At 38.0% G+C, this 11211-nt stretch overlaps 1 long non-coding RNA gene across 1 annotated transcript; it reads left to right on the forward strand.

Annotated features, from left to right (window-relative positions):
* Nucleotides 1-384: 384 nt before the first annotated feature.
* LOC136398398 (uncharacterized) lies at nucleotides 385-10936 on the forward strand. The gene is made up of 3 exons (XR_010750000.1): nucleotides 385-446; nucleotides 10540-10586; nucleotides 10860-10936. It is a non-coding gene; the product is annotated as an uncharacterized lncRNA (long non-coding RNA).
* The last annotated feature ends 275 nt before the right edge of the window (nucleotides 10937-11211 follow it).

The following is an 11211-nucleotide window of genomic DNA, read 5'->3' on the forward strand; positions in this document are numbered from 1 at the left end:
TCTAGATACCATCAGTTACTGATAAGACAAATGAGTTTTTATCAGTAGAGATTTATTTATTTATTTATTTATTTATTTATTTATTTATTTTTGCTTTTGGAAAGTAGAGTTTTATTTTAATGTAAGTACCTGAGCAGGCCTTTCGTAAGTTCCACTATTGCATCTAATTGAAGACTATGCAAAATTTCCCAGAGACAATGAATTTTGATTTTCTATTAGATGATTCTTTATAGTATGTTCCTAAGAAAACACTGTTCTCTTCAGACTTATTTATTTTTCCATTGCAGTTGTGGTTTGGTAACTCGTAAATGTTACTCTGAAAATTATATAACTTTTTCTAGGGTATGTGCTTCAATTATTTAATTCTACATTCTCTGTTTTATAGACAGACTTATTGGTGTCCACTGCACCCATGGTTTAAACAGGACTGGCTACCTCATGTGCAGGTGAGTTATAACCACTACAGGCAGATCACATCTAAGTTTTGTTTAATTACTGATATTAATTAGTTGCAAAAAGTGCAATCATGATAGAAATGTATGGAGTAGAAAGCAATATTGCCCACCACCCAGAGATTATGGCCAGTAGTAATTTAGAGCATATTTTTTCAGACTTTAAAAATGCATATATATTAGTGCATATTTAAAAGGCTGCATTATTCCTTTGTTTACTGATGAAGATAAAATCAGAAGATTTTGATACTATAAAACATTAAATTAGGCCCTGGCCGGTTGGCTCAGCCGGGTTTGATTCCCGGCCAGGGCACACAGGAGAAGCGCCCATCTGCTTCTCCACCCCTCCCCCTCTCCTTCCTCTCTGTCTCTCTCTTCCCCTCCCCCAGCGAGGCTCCATTGGAGCAAAGATGGCCTGGGCGCTGGGGATGGCTCCTTGGCCTCTGCCCCAGGTGCTAGAGTGGCTCTGGTCGCGACAGAGCAACTCCCCGGAGGGGCAGAGCATCGCCCCCTGGTGGGCAGAGTGTCGCCCCCTGGTGGGCGTGCTGGGTGGATCCCGGTCGGGCACATGCGGGAGTCTGTCTGTCTCTCCCCGTTTCTAGCTTCAGAAAAAAAAAAAAAAAAACCATTAAATTAATGAACATTATTCTATGAACATTTTCAACTACATATGCTATTGTCTCAGCTAATTTTTCACTGAGACAGAATTTTTTTTTTTTTTTTTTTTAGTGAGAGAGAGAGACACAGTCAAGGACAGACAGACAGGAAGGGAAAGAGATGAGAAGCATCAACTTATAGTTGTGGCACCTTAGTTGTTATTGATGGCTTTCTTATATCTGCATTGACCAGGGGGCTACAGTCGAGCTAGTGACCCCTTGCTCAAGCCAGTGACCATGGGTTCATGTGCGTGATTTTATACTCAAGCCGACCTTGATCAAGCTGGTGATCCTGCACTCAAGCTGGATGAGCCCGCGCATAAGCCAGCGACCTTGGGGTTTTGAACTTGGGTCCTCAGCATCCCAGGCCATTCTTCCAGCACTGTGCCACTACCTGGTCAGGCAAGAGGGAAATTCTTAATGAAAAACCTGATGTTCATATTATTTTTTGTGGTTGTTGCTACAGTATACTGATTTATGTTTGTTTATTCAGAAAATATTTATTGAGCATTTGTTGTTGTAAGCACAGTGCAGGGTGCTAGCCAAAAGACTTGTGAGTTTGTGAGTAAATACACTTGATCGGCCCTTTAGGAATCTAACAGTCTAGAGAGAGAATAGCTATTCACGAATCACAGAAATGCATATAGAATTAAACTTTGACAAGTGCCAAGGTGGAGGGTGACATGGTATGAAGATGCATATTTTTTTTTTAAATAAATTTTTATTAATGGTAATGGGATGACATTAATAAATCAGGGTACATATATTCAAAGAAAACATGTCTAGGTTATTTTGTCATTAAATTATGTTGCATACCCCTCGCCCAAAGTCAGATTGTTCTTCGCCACCCTCTATCTAGTTCTCTGTGCCCCTCCCCCTCCCCCTAACTCTCCCCCTGTCCTCCCTCCCCCCACCCCTGGTAACCACCACACTCTTGTCCATGTCTCTTAGTCTCATTTTTATGTTCCACCAATGTATGGAATCATGTAGTTCTTGTTTTTTTCTGATTTACTTATTTCACTCCTTATAATGTTATCAAGATCCCACCATTTTGCTGTAAATGATCTGATGTCATCGTTTCTTATGGCTGAGTAGTATTCCATAGTGTATATGTGCCACATCTTCTTTATCCAGTCTTCTATTGAAGGGCTTTTTGGTTGTTTCCATGTCTTGGCCACTGTGAACAGTGCTGCAATGAACATGGGGCTACATGTGTCTTCACGTATCAATGTTTCTGAGGTTTTGGGGTATATACCCAGTAGAGGGATTGCTGGGTCATAAGGTAGTTCTATTTGCAGTTTTTTGAGGAACCACCATACTTTCCTCCATAATGGTTGTACTACTTTACAGTCCCACCAACAGTGAATGAGGGTTCCTTTTTCTCCACAGCCTCTCCAACATTTGCTATTACCTGTCTTGTTGATCATAGCTAATCTAACAGGGGTGAGGTGGTATCTCATTGTAGTTTTGATTTGCATTTCCCTAATAACTAATGAAGCTGAGCATTTTTTCATATATCTGTTGGCCATTTGTATCTCTTCCTGGGAGAAGTGTCTATTCATGTCTTCTTCCCATTTTTTTATTGGATTGTTTGTTTGTTTGTTGTTGAGTTTTATGAGTTCTTTGTAAATTTTGGAAATTAGGCCCTTATCTGAGCTGTTGTTTGAAAATATCATTTCCCATTTAGTTGGCTGTCTGTTTATTTTTATATCAGTTTCTCTTGCTGAGCAAAAACTTTTTATTCTGATGTAGTCCCATTCATTTATCTTTGCCTTCACTTCTCTTGCCATTGGAGTCAAGTTCATAAAATGTTCTTTAAAACCCAGGTCCATGAGTTTAGTACCTATGTCTTCTTCTATGTACTTTATTGTTTCAGGTCTTATATTTAGGTCTTTGATCCATTTTGAATTAATTTTAGTACACGGGGACAGGCTGTAGTCGAGTTTCATTCTTTTGCATGTGGCTTTCCAGTTTTCCCAACACCATTTGTTGAAGAGGCTTTCTTTTCTCCATTGTGTGTTGTTGGCCCCTTTATCAAAGATTATTTGACCATATATATGTGGTTTTATTTCTGGGCTTTCTATTCTGTTCCATTGGTCTGAGTGTCTATTTTTCTGCCAATACCATGCTGTTTTGATTATTGTGGCCCTATAATATAGTTTAAAGTCAGGTATTGTAATGCCCCCAGCTTCATTCTTTTTCTTTAGGATTGTTTTGGCTATTCGGGGTTTTTTATAGTTCCATATAAATCTGATGATTTTTTGTTCCATTTCTTTAAAAAATCTCATAGGAATTTTGATGGGAATTGCATTAAATTTGTATATTGCTTTGGGTAATATGGCCATTTTGATTATATTTATTCTTCCTATCCAAGAACAAGGAATATTTTTCCATCTCATTGTATCTTTTTCGATTTCCCTTAACAATGCTTTGTAATTTTCATTATATAGGTCCTTTACATTCTTTGTTATGTTTATTCCTAGGTATTTTATTTTTTTTGGTGCAATCGTGAAGGGGATTATTTTTTTGAGTTCGTTTTCTAATATTTCATTGTTGGCATAGAGAAAGGCTATGGACTTCTGTATGTTAATTTTGTATCCTGCGACCTTACTGTATTGGTTTATTGTTTCTAATAATCTTTTTGTGGAGTCCTTCGGGTTTTCGATGTATAGGATCATATCATCAGCAAAAAGTGATACCTTTACTTCTTCTTTTCCAATATGGATGCCTTTTATTTCTTTGTCTTGTCTGATTGCTCTGGCCAGAACTTCTAGCACCACGTTAAATAAGAGTGGAGAGAGTGGACAACCCTGTCTTGTTCCTGATTTAAGGGGGAAAGCCTTCAGTTTAGTGCCATTTAATATGATGTTAGCTGATGGTTTATCATATATGGCCTTTATCATGTTGAGATATTTTCCTTCTATACCCATTTTGTTGAGAGTCTTAAACATAAAATTGTGTTGTATTTTATCAAAAGCCTTTTCTGCATCTATTGATAAGATCATGTGGATTTTGTTCTTTGTTTTGTTGATATGGTGTATTACGTTAACCGTTTTGCGTATGTTGAACCATCCTTGAGATTCTGGGATGAATCCCACTTGATCATGATGTATTATTTTTTTAATATGTTGTTGTATTCGGTTTGCCAGTATTTTGTTTAGAATTTTAGCATCTGTATTCATTAGAGATATTGGTCTGTAGTTTTCTTTCTTTGTGCCATCCTTGCCAGGTTTTGATATGAGGGTTATGTTGGCCTCATAAAATGTGTTCGGAAGTATTGCTTCTTCTTCAATTTTTTGGAAGACTTTGAGTAGAATAGGAACCAAGTCTTCTTTGAATGTTTGATAGAATTCACTAGTATAACCGTCTGGGCCTGGACTTTTATTTTTGGGGAGGTTTTTAATAGTTTTTTCTATTTCCTCCCTGCTGATTGGTCTGTTTAGGCTTTCTGCTTCTTCATGACTCAGTCTAGGAAGGTTGTATTGTTCTAGGAATTTATCCATTTCTTCTAGATTGTTGTATTTGGTGGCATATAATTTTTCATAGTATTCTACAATAATTCTTTGTATATCTATGATGTCTGTGGTGATCTCTCCTCTTTCATTTTGGATTTTATTTATTTGAGTCCTGTGCCTTTTTTCCTTGGTGAGTCTTGCCAAGGGTTTGTCAATTTTGTTGACCTTTTCAAAGAACCAGCTCCTTGTTTTATTGATTTTTTCTATAGTTTTTCTGTTCTCTATTTCATTTATTTCTGCTCTGATTTTTATTATCTCCTTTCTTCGGCTGGTTTTGGGTTGTCTTTGTTCTTCTTTTTCTAGTTCCTTAAGGTGTGAAGTTAAGTGGTTTACTTCGGCTCTCTCTTGTTTGTTCATATAGGCCTGAAGTGATATGAACTTTCCTCTTATTACTGCTTTTGCTGCATCCCAGAGATTCTGATATGTCGTATTTTCATTTTCATTTGTCTGTATGTATCTTTTGATCTCTGCGCTTATTTCTTCTTTGACCCATTCATTTTTTAGAAGTATGTTGTTTAGTTTCCACATTTTTGTGGGTTTTTCCCCCTCTTTTTTGCAGTTGAATTCTAGTTTCAAGGCTTTATGATCAGAAAATATGCTTGGTACAATTTCAATTTTTCTAAATTTGCTGATATTGTCTTTGTGGCCCAACATATGGTCAATTCTTGAGAATGTTCCATGTACACTAGAGAAAAATGTATACTCTGTCGCTTTGGGATGAAGTGTCCTGTAGATGTCTATCATATCCAGGTGTTCTAGTATTTCGTTCAAGTCCACTATATCTTTATTGATTCTCTGTTTGGATGACCGATCTAGAGCCGTCAGCGGAGTATTGAGGTCTCCAAGTATGATTGTATTTTTGTTAGTTTTTGTTTTAAGGTCAATAAGTAGCTGTCTTATATATTTTGGTGCTCCTTGGTTTGGTGCATATATATTAAGGATTGTTATGTCTTCTTGATTCAGTGTCCCCTTAATCATTATAAAGTGACCATTTTTGTCTCTGAGTACTTTTTCTGTCTTGTAGTCAGCATTATCAGATATGAGTATTGCTACACCTGCTTTTTTTTGGGTGTTGTTTGCTTGGAGTATTGTTTTCCAGCCTTTCACTTTGAATTTGTTTTTATCCTTGTTGCTTAGATGTGTTTCTTGTAGGCAGCATATAGTTGGATTTTCTTTTTTAATCCATTCTGCTACTCTGTGTCTTTTTATTGGTAAGTTTAATCCATTTACATTTAGTGTAATTATTGACACTTGTGGGTTCCCTACTGCCATTTTATAAATTGCTTTCTGTTAGTTTTGTATCTAGTTTGATTCTTCTCTTTTGTTTTTCTATCATTTGTTTCTGTTTGTTTGTGTTCCATACTTCTTTCCTCTGTTGCTACCTTTTTAAAGTCGTGTTTTTGTGGTGGTTTTTTCTAGGGTGGTTACCATTAAGTAATGAAAAGGGTACCTACCATATTCATTGTAGTACCCTATCTTATAAGTATTTCTGCACTTCATCGTCCTTTGCTACTGTTAATCTCCATTCTCTCCCCCCCCTTTTTTTTTTCCTTTGTTGTCACAGTTTAAGTTTGGTTTTATTGTGTTCTTGGTGGAGCTGTTACTTGTGGTGTTGTTTTCTTTTGTTCTTTGAATCTGGTTGGAAAACCCCCTTTAGTATTTCCTGGAGTGGGGGCTTTCTCGTGATAAATTCTCTCATCTTTTCTGTATTTGTGAATGTTTTTATATCTCCTTCATACTTGAAGGATAGCTTTGATGGGTATAGTATTCTTGGCTGAAAGTTCCTCTCTTTCAGGGCTTTAAATATTGGGGTCCACTCTCTTCTAGCTTGTAGAGTTTCTGCTGAGAAATCTGATGATAATCTAATAGGCCTTCCTTTATATGTTGTACTCTTCTTTTCCCTGGCTGCCTTGAGAATTTTTTCTTTGTCATTGGTTTGTGTCATCTTTATTATGATGTGCCTTGGAGTGGGTTTGTTGGGGTTAAGAAAACTCGGTGTTCTGTTTGCTTCTTGAATTTGAGGCTTTAGTTCTTTCCACAGGCTTGGGAAGTTCTCGTCTATTATTTGTTTGAGTATATTCTCCATTCCATTTTCTTTCTCTTCTCCCTCTGATATACCTATTATTCTTATGTTATTCTTTCTGATGGAGTCAGATAATTCCTGTAGGGCTTTCTCGTTTTTTATTATTTTTGAGTCTCTTTCTTCTTCTCTCTGTTGTGCCTCAAGTTGTTTGTCTTCTATTTCACTAATCCTATCTTCAATCTGGGTTGTTCTGCTAGCTAAGCTTGTTACCTCGTTTTTCAGTTCGTGAATTGAGTTTTTCATTTCTGTTTGATTTGTTTTTATAGTTTCAATTTCCTTGGTAATATATTCTTTGTGTTCATTGAGTTGTTTTCTGATCTCCCTATATTGCCTTTCCGTGTTTTCTTGTATATCTCTGAGTATTTTTAAGATTTCTATTTTAAATTCTCTGTCATTTAGCTCCAAGGCTTCCAATATGTTAAGTCTTTTCTCCATAGATTTTTCCACATCTATTTGTGTTACCTCTCTTTCTTTTGTATCCATAATATTCGATTTCCTCTTTCTTATTGGCATCTGAGGGTGGTCTTGTTGATAGCACTAATTAGAATTAATAAAGAGTAAAAAGTAAAAAACAAAAACAAACAAAAAAAACAAACAAAAAAAACAAAAACAAAAAAAAAACAAAAAAAAAACAAAAAAACAACAACAACAACAACAACAAAAAAAAATAAAGGGTAAAACACCCCACAAAAAAAAGCAGTAATAATTTATTATTTCTCCCTTTTTTTTTTCTTTGTTCTCCTTCCCTCCTCTCCCCTCCTCAGGGAAATATCGTGCCTATAATGGAGGGCCTGGTTTGCGGTGAAGAGTTCAAGGGGGCAAAAAATAAAAAAATAAATAAAAAAAAAAAAAAAAGGAAGAAAATCTTAGACAAGCATAAGTTGATCTGCCTGCGGGTGACGGTCAACCAAGAGATATAATGAGAGGGACAAGAGGGAACCAGAAAAAAGGACAAAAAAAGGAATAATCAAGAAGAAAAAATAAAAATAATAAGTAAAAATACGTTGTATTAAGTGGAGCAAAGACCAAATACAATGGAGACCTTGGGTTGGGAGGACCCAAAATGCCACAAAAACAAACCAACCAGAAAAAAACAAAAACAAAACCGAAAAAGAAAGACAAAGCCAAAAAAAACCTTGAGTCCCAAATTAACTAATTTGTTCGTGATTGAGGATTAAATGGGAGGAAAGTAAAACGAGAAAAGAAAAAACGAATAGAAAGGAAAAAATAAGAAAAAGAGAAAAACGAAGGAAGAAATAAAAAAGGAAGAGAAAAAGACAAAATAAGGCAAAAAAAAACAAAAGAGGAGAGAGTGAGAATTAAGTGTCCTGGAGTATAACCCCAAAGGAGGGTGAGGATGAAGAAGAGAAATAAAATGTAACACTTATGGGTAGTGTAGTTCAAGAAAAGGGAAGCATAAGATGGGCAGAGAATAGAAGGACTGAGGTGGAGGAAATAAAGGCAATAAGATAGAAGGAACAAACAACAACAACAACAACAACAAAAAAAAACAAAACAAAAACAACCAACAAACAGTGGAACAAGCTGCAAAGTCTGTGGATTTTTCCTGATTTTGAGATGTCAACCTCTTCCTCCTTCTCCTCTCTCCCTCTTCCCAGTCGGCGACTCTGCACCCCAGGCCCTGCCCCTGCGCCACACCCAGGCAGGGACTTGCAGTTGATGGGGTTCTATGGCAATGTCACACAATTGGCTTTAGTCTTGTTGGTAGTCAAGGCCTGCCGGCGTCTGCAGGGTCTAACGACGAGAGAGTTCGCCTTCGTGGATTCTCTCTCCCAGTCCCCCCCTCCCGAACCAGCAGCCTGGCGATCCAGCCACAAGGCTGCCACAGCTTCTGCCTGGGGAGTAAGAGACTCAAAGAGCTGGGAAATCCCCACTCTATCCCCACTCAGTGCAAGGCTCTGGGAAGGGCTCTGACAGTCAGGGCCTCCAGTGTAATCAGGCGGGGGTGGGAGTCAATTGTTGTCAAGGTGATTGTTCAGCGCCTAGCATTCCGTTGGACCTCTCAACCCAGGCTTTCCACTCTTTGTAGCCTGTTTTGGCCGGTAAGAAGAGGCACTAGTCTCTGCTTGCGACTAGTGTGGTATAGATCTTATTATCTGCCAAGTCCTTCTTGTTAGCGTTTATCCCTGAATATGGAGGCTCTATCAATCAGAAGTTGCCCCCGCCCCTTTAGCGAGAGGCACCAAAAAATATCACGCCTCTTGTCTTGGGTCGGTGAACTGAGAGAGATCTTATCAATTAGAACCGAGGGTGCGCAGATTTCACGGGTTAAGTTAATTTTAGTAATTGGGTCGCAGCTGTGCTCCCGAAGGTATTTCAGGCTGCCTGCGCGCGCCCCTCCCCCAACGCTTGATTGTTAGCTTGAATGGCTGGGTGAGGTGCCCCGCCCGCGGAGAGAATCTCCCAAGTAGGGAATACCGCCCTGGGGCCTCTCCCGCTCCCCGTGCGCGGGCCGCTGGGAACGTTAGCGGTGCTCGGTCTGCAATGCTCGGTCTGCAACCAGACCGGGAGCGTGCCAGGGGCTGCTTGACGCTCGCCCTGCAACCGACCCGGGTGCTGCTCGCGGCGGCGGCCGGCGGCAGCTTCCGAGTGCGGGATGACTTACCACAGGCGCACTTTCTCGCGGCTTGAATGAACGTCCCTGCGGTAGCTTCCTCCACACCCTCGTCTCTCAGATTCGAGTGATAACAGTCCTTTTGCTTTCAGTTTGCTCCGAAGATAAATTTTCCTGTTTCTAGTTGATAAATTTGTTGTGATTTTTGGGAGATCTGTCGGACGCGCTGCTCACGGCGCCATTTTCTGAAGATGCATATTAATGGGGAAGATTTGACCTCTCTGTGAAGATTAGAGAAGCTTTTTGCGGGGAGGTTTGATTTGCTATCTGAAGGAATAGTAGATATTAAGAAGACAGGGGCATTGGGGAGAGAATTATGGGTATAAGGAAAAGTAAGACCCTATAACAGGGACTGGCCAGGAAGGCTAGGCTGTGGTGGAAGTATGGCATTGAAATAGAACTGGAAATATGGGTAGGATGTAGACCATGCAGGCTTATACTTAAGGTTTTTTACTTTATCTTAAGAGTAATAGAAAATCATTGATCTTTTTTCATTGAGGGTTAGTGTAGAACATAATCATTTGCATTCTCAACCTATCTATTTTGTCCTATGTGGAGAATACACCTCAGAGGCACAGGGAGAAAGCATGTAGACAAGTTAGGAGGCTTTTGTGGACATTGAACTTAATGGTGGTTTGGTCCTGGGTGTGGTGTTCATTTTGGGAGAAAGATCTGGACATTCTAGAGCTATTTAAGTGATGTTATTTTTAAGATTTGTGGTGGGTTGAAAATGAATGTAAGGAAAAATGAAGTAATGGTGACTCGTAATCTTCTGACCCATCACTTGGTTAAATAATATTTTTTAGGGATGCTATTAATATTTTCCTTAATTTCTCTTTTGCTATATGTTCATTTCCTGGTAAATATGCTCATATTTTGATTTTAAAAATTACTTGGATTTTATCAAGTACATTTTTAACATCTGCGAATTCTGTTTGGTATTTTCTTCTCTTTTATTTATTAAATTGTTACATTAATGTAAGAAATTTTATTAATAGATTTTAAAGTTTGTTTCATCCTTGGAACAAAGCCTTTTTGTGATCATGGTATATCATTCTTAATTATCTTTAATTATTGGATTAGATGTGCTAATATTTTCTTAAGATTTTTATACTATATTGGTAAGTGAAATTAGACATTTTCTGAAAAAGTTGCTTTTTTAAGTATATAAATGACTCCAATTATATTGTTTTGTTAGATATTTGATTGATGTAGAAGGCATGAGGCCAGATGTTGCAATTGAATGTAAGTATGAGGGTTATAGATGTTCTTTCCTTTTTGTAGAAGTTGAGGTAGAAATGTAGATGAAATTCTCAATATCTGGAAGAAAAGAAAAGTTTGTAATTTATTTCTTCTGACATGAAATTATCTTTAGGCAAAACATTATGTTGGGATGTATCTGAAATAATTGATCTAGAACAGCCTTAATAGATAGACAGTGGATTTCAGCTCTGATCTGCTTTCTCTGGGAGAGAAGTGCTTTTTGTAGTTATGTCTAACAGTTCTTCCACTCCTCAGTATTCAATAGATGCCGGGGTCATTGCATAGAAAGACAGAACTACATTGAAGATCTTCGAAATGGTCCTTTCAGAAAGTAAGTTGCATTTTTTGTGTGAGGTTTGTGGTTAGGGAGATCCGTTTTTATGTCATTTAAGTTGCACATGCCTATTCTCCTTGTGGCTTGTTTACTCGCTCAGGGAAATCTAAACAGATAGGAATGAGGAGAGGATGGGATTGTTATTTTTATGGGCCAAAATATATATATACTGGATTGGCTACTGACTTTGGAAACCAGTTAATATTGTGTGTAAAAACCATTCTCTTTGAGGGTCGAGATTCCAGGGCTTCCAGATCAAGTGGTTTCGAAAAC

The sequence above is a fragment of the Saccopteryx leptura genome, chromosome 3 (genome assembly GCF_036850995.1).
Source record: "Saccopteryx leptura isolate mSacLep1 chromosome 3, mSacLep1_pri_phased_curated, whole genome shotgun sequence".
In the NCBI taxonomy this organism is placed as follows: Eukaryota; Metazoa; Chordata; class Mammalia; order Chiroptera; family Emballonuridae; genus Saccopteryx; species Saccopteryx leptura.